The following is a 6,002-nucleotide window of genomic DNA, read 5'->3' on the forward strand; positions in this document are numbered from 1 at the left end:
TTGTCGTATATATTTATTAACACCCTCTATAAGCCGCCACGTTATCGCCCTTTATATCTGTTTGCGCTATTTTCATTTTAGAGGAGATTTAGAGAATAAACCTATTAAATGCACAAGACTCAAGGTTGTAGACTTGAGTATTATCCACAATTGTATTGATTTGCAAGATCAAATAAATAAAACTAATATATGGTATAAAACAAACAAGTTGTACTTAAGTAAGTCTAAATGCTGTATTTTAACCTATTCTCGAAAACAGTTTTCAATAATATTTGATTACTCAATCGATAATAATATTTCAACAAGATGTAGTGAGATTAGGGACGTAGGGATTACTTTTGATCGTAATTTTGACTTCAAGACTTATCTAAATAATGTCGTTTCAGCGGCCTCTAAATCTTTCGGATTTATTATTCGCAATATCAAAAATTTTTATAACCCTAACACATTAAAAATTCTGTACTTTTACTAAATCCAAATTGGAGTATGGTTGTCTCATTTGACATCTAATTTACCGGGTCGATGTTATAAAGCTTGAGTCTGTGCAACGCAAATTTCTGTAATATTTAGCTTTCAAAGAGGATGGTGCTTATCCTACTATAATTAAATTAATTTTACCGAGTTACTAAATCAAATTAGCTACATAATTCCCGAGTTAAACACAAGATGTTCCTTTTGCAAGATGCAACTTTTTATTGTCAACGTCCTAGAAGTAGAGCGCCAATAAATTATATTTGTTATTTGTTTAATACTTATTGTACACATTGTATTATTTTCTATGATTCTTTAAAAGCAATAATTGGCAAGGTTAATTGATCTATTACTGTCTTTCTATTGTTTACTTGTTTTATGATTTAGATTAAGGTTATGACGTATTAAGTAACCTTGTTAAACTATTTTTTGTTTCTTTTTCCTCTTAAGTTTTTTTGTTATTTAGGATTTAATTTGGTATTTTCTGCAAATGGGTGCCTTACCTGTTTATTCATTTATTAATGAGATCTATTTCAGTACCAGCCATTTTAAAGAAGCAGGGTCAATCTGAAGAAGGAAACTTTGGATATATAAATTTTAATGGTGTTTAATAGCGTTTACTGTTGCCAGCGTTCTTAGCCTGTCTAAACTATCACTTGTTTGCTATTTCTATATTTTTGTTAAAGGACGGCTTTAACTCCAGCATTGCTAAAATCTGCATACAAAATCAATATTTGTTCATGAATTAAATACGTTAATATTACAGACGCTTTTTTACTATCCACTAATGAATTAAATACCATTTTGTCCTCTTTGACCTTATGTAAAGTGTTTATAATATTAAATTACAAAAATACCTTGCGAAACTTCTTAATTGGTATTTGTCACAAATTTCCGATGGCTTCTAGTTTATCTTATTATTCTAATTGATATAGTAAACTTGGACTTGATTTGACGTTTGTGAGGTTAAAATCAAGAGATGAATAATAAATACATATCCAACCTATTATTAACCTATTATGGTCGTTAATTCACTTTTAAAAAACACTAGGTTACTGACCCTTATGTGCCAGGAAGAGAATGAATGAACAATGGCAAGTTTATGGTGGCCCCAGCTACAGTCAGATAGGGTGGTTACTAATAGTTAAAGAGAGGACGCCACGTAATTTAAACACCACAGTGTCAACAGAAAGATGTCAATACTATTCTCTTATTTCCCTGGACCCAACCTTAATCACGAACAATCAACTCCCAAGTTGCACAATACTAGTCAGCCGGTCAGTAAACCTTGAGGTCTTTAAAAGGAAGAAAAAAATACAATTATTAAAGCAAAACTATTGAAGTCCTTATTAATTGTCCTATACAAACCTAGTGGACAGCCACACTCTGTATGCAGGTAATAGGATTACAGAAACCTTTGTTCAAATACTATACTGTATATTTAAACCTTAGTTAACAGTTGGATAAAGGTAAAAGTGCAATGTAATAATAGTAATCTAAATAGAGGATGCTGCTACAATGTTAACTAAAAAAAATAAGAGATATTGTTGATAAAAGAACTAGAATTAATTACTAGCTCGAGGTTAAGCTGTGCCTGAATAATTACAACCATATAAGTAAAAAAGTATTGATACTATTTACAATGTTTAAGACCGCTATATAATATATAAGTTTAGTCAGTTAAAGCGTAATTCACTGTGAGTGCATGACGTCATAAGCTTCCAATGTCACATTTACGCATGACATAGTGATATATGTATATTTTTATAATAAAGTGGAATGAAATGTAATATGGAATATGTAATATGAAATATAAAATAAAGAAATTAGCAATGATACAAAAAGTAAGGAATGTTATGATACCAGTAAGTCCGTGGCACCAACCTCGCCAGTAGAGTCAAGCCACTCTACATATCCGCTTCATGAGTATGCTTCAAACCACAGCGAAGCAGCCACGTTGAGTAATATAGCCACAGCGAAACAGAGCTCCCCAAATAGTGGTCACCGGGTTGATTCTTAAAGTCGTACAGCAAGGCAGGGACAAGACCATAAACGGTAGTAAGCCCCAAAGGTAAAGGTAAATAAAAAAAAATCCTAGAATACAACCATCGTAAATATTCTAGAACCATCCTTATAAGAACCAAACAAATTATATATAATGACTCACCTCCACGGAGGGTTTTTCTTCTTCTAGTATAACAAATCTAGCCCCAGACAGATCGCTCTGTATGGCCAAGTAATTCCAACAATAACAAAGCCTCTAAAGTAATAGCAATTCTTTCCCCGATAGCTGCCGATAAAGCTACGGAGAGCGAAAAGATAAATAACCCATAAGCATCAAGCTCCTGGCTATAAAACAAAAAAAAAAGAAATTACTGGAGGAGAGTAATAAAACTTACTTGGTAGCCCTCTTCCAAAGAATCCAGTGAGCCAATGTTAAGGCTGGCAAATGAGATAAGTTGTGGGCCCATGCTCCGAATCCTCAAATGAGTATGGATTTCCCCTCGACCATGTCAAATATCAGATAAAATGGGAAATACCACTAGTGGCAGCGTCGGTTAGATTCCCCTTAACTGGGAGCCACAGCAACAACGAACCTGATTTAATTGGCAAAAATTACCGCACGCTGCTCAAGTACCTTCTGGCACCACTAACTAGACTGAACTAGGATGGCCGAATCGAAACTCTTTTTCTAGAGACGACGAAACTACCTGAAATCTAGTGCTATCTCTCTTCCTCGTCAAAACAAAACTATAGAAAAAAAAACAACCCATTTACATCTGCCACAAGAGTGACGAGTAATGACAACAGCTTCAGCTCAAGCCTGTTGCCAAGCAGTGGAAGACGTCATGCCCGAGTCAACATGAACAAAAGGATGTAAGGCAAATTCCGTAGGCATCAAAAATCCGGCATCAAAGCTCTACCGGAAATGACGGTCACAGGCACCGCTACCAATAATTTTCAGGGAGACCACGGTGCCACCAGAAATTGTGTAATTATTGTATTTATTAAATGAATTCCAAGAAAACATACACCAAAAGATAGCCGAATCCCCGCACACCCTACTGAACCGACATATCAGAAAAATCTATAGCAATCCTGTGATAAAGAATCAGTTCTAAACGTGGCGTGACAAGATATCTCAATTCGTGAGACTTTAGGGTATTTCTTGGCAACGCTGTGAGTACTACAGCACCCACCTGGTTCAGTCAGCAAAACTCAGTCACGTAAACTTAGCTAACAGGCGCCGAATGTCAAAACAAACATCAAGATGAAATCAAAACATTGGCCCCCAAAAGAAATCCTCTACCCGAGATAAATCTTACAAAACAAGGCGAACGGGGAATGCCAGGAGGTAAGTAAATAGCCATCATAAAATTATAAAAGCCACCATCACAGTCCGAACGATTCGCTCACTACTGCTGGGACTTTCAACACTTCTACTTCAGAAATTCTGTATAGGGGTTATAGGATAAGAATGAAATTCCTCTTTTAGAAAACAAACGGGAAATCTTGACCAATCAACAACAGATAACCAGTGAAAAATACGAAATACCGGCACAACAGAGTGGTACCCAACTGAGACCACACAACAGCGAAACCAAACAGATCAGTCACGTCACAGGATGCAAAGTCACAAAGGGACTCGTAAGAGACAAGCTCAGGAAACGCAAAGTCTCGAGGTAATGTTTTACATTGCCACTATAATGGTCCCTCAAAGAGAATTTATTAATAAGGCTCTGTACTTATTATAGTCAATAAATATTCAATTACTATTACAACAGTCTATCTTTATGGTCTCAACCTAGCAGATACAACTTATTTGACAACTTCAATCCTTTACAACAAGAAAGATGGAGGCACTTAGCAATCCTCGATTTCTGAGGTCCCTAAATAGAATTGACCCGTTACACGTTGGCCTCTCAAAACTTAACGTAAATCTTAATGGTAATCTAGGTAAGGTAAATCTAAGTCCGCCGATTACTCTCGTAGAAACTATTAAGCTTTACTCAGCCGAGACCCATGGAATAAACAGGAATAAAACATAAGCTGCAAAACAGCAAATACAAAGATTAGGTTACCATATTTATATTTATCTAAGACTAAGTTCATTACTTACAAAGTCATGCATAATAAAGTAGAATACATCAAACAAAATTAAATAAATATTAGAAAACAATGAAAGCCAGCTTGAAAATAGGGTACCTTTATGTGTCAATAAATATTAATGGCTAGAATTGAGGCTTAGAAAGAAAAAACTGACAAAGACCTGTTTCGTTCCCCGTATTGTATTCCCTAGCAAACATTTGTTTCGCATTTTGGTTGCGAAAGACCCCTTAGCATATATAAATGCAAATTTTTAAAAGTGCGTTCGAGAAAAGGGAATAATAAATATTTTAGTGCTTTTGCAACATTTGTCAGTACCAACAGCTTGTTTTACGTATTATATAACTGGTTAAGAAAAATATACGGGGTGTCCCGAATTGCAGTGTTAATACTTTAGCGGCGCATTCTGTATTTAAAATATGCAAAATGACACAGGAGACACTTCTAGTATAATAATAGAGGTTTTAAGTTATGTAATATTATTTAGACTTAAGTTTATCATATAGTAGGTTATTTAGGTTATTTAGCATATAGTAGGTACCGACATACGTAATATTTTATGTTACTATAATTACATATATTAGTCAATAGCTTTAGTCAGGGTTCATGCCAGTTCACATGCAGAAGTATGTCAAATAATGTAAAAATATGTTTCTTAATAATTGTTTTATGTGTAATAGTTTAGCTAAGCAATTTTGGATTCTTTGTACAGAATTATTAAATTAAAATATAGACTTATTTTAAACATGAAAGAAACAAGTTGTTTTAATAAAATATAATTAAACATCCCGTTATCACACACTATTTTAAATGATAATTATTATTATAACGAAAAATATTTTACGATTGAAACTTTTGGTGTGTACCTACTCTCTACTAATTTTATATTTTGAAAGAAAAGGAATTTCGGTTGTTGTTTACTTTTTTTTACTTCTAGCTACATAAAAAACAAAAAACATTAAGATGATAAAATTATTATTTAGTTTTACTTTTGCTTTACTTCATTATTTTTTTAAATTTGAACATTGAATATTGATGTATTGGATAGAAGGAGAGTACGTAGGATATACCTCAACGCATTTTAAAGTTGAAGAGTAGTGGCATTGATCGAAGTAGGGTATTCAAGGCGTCGTGTAGCCCAAATGCTTAATGTAGTGGAATAAATAAAATTTGCTCAATTAAAAAGAACACAGTTTGTTGGTAACCGGTGCCTTATTTTCCTTGTAGTCCTGGAACCTACATGGTGTTACTCGATTTGCCCCTTTGTACTCCCTGCTAGGTATCTCTAAAAATATCATTCATCAGATTTCTAATAAATATCATAAACCAGATGTCAAAAATTAAGATATCATGACAAAATGAAGCAGCCGATGAGCTGAAATAAAATGCACTTTACCAATAACAATAAAATGTCTGGCATTACA

General features: G+C 33.9%; 1 long non-coding RNA gene across 1 annotated transcript; it reads left to right on the forward strand.

Annotated features, from left to right (window-relative positions):
• Nucleotides 1–3,616: 3,616 nt before the first annotated feature.
• LOC126742561 (uncharacterized) lies at nt 3,617–4,247 on the forward strand. Its single transcript, XR_007662604.1, has 2 exons — nt 3,617–3,826; nt 3,968–4,247. It is a non-coding gene; the product is annotated as an uncharacterized LOC126742561 (long non-coding RNA).
• Nucleotides 4,248–6,002: the final 1,755 nt, after the last annotated feature.

Source organism: Anthonomus grandis, chromosome 11 (assembly GCF_022605725.1).
Source record: "Anthonomus grandis grandis chromosome 11, icAntGran1.3, whole genome shotgun sequence".
Taxonomy (NCBI): Eukaryota; Metazoa; Arthropoda; class Insecta; order Coleoptera; family Curculionidae; genus Anthonomus; species Anthonomus grandis.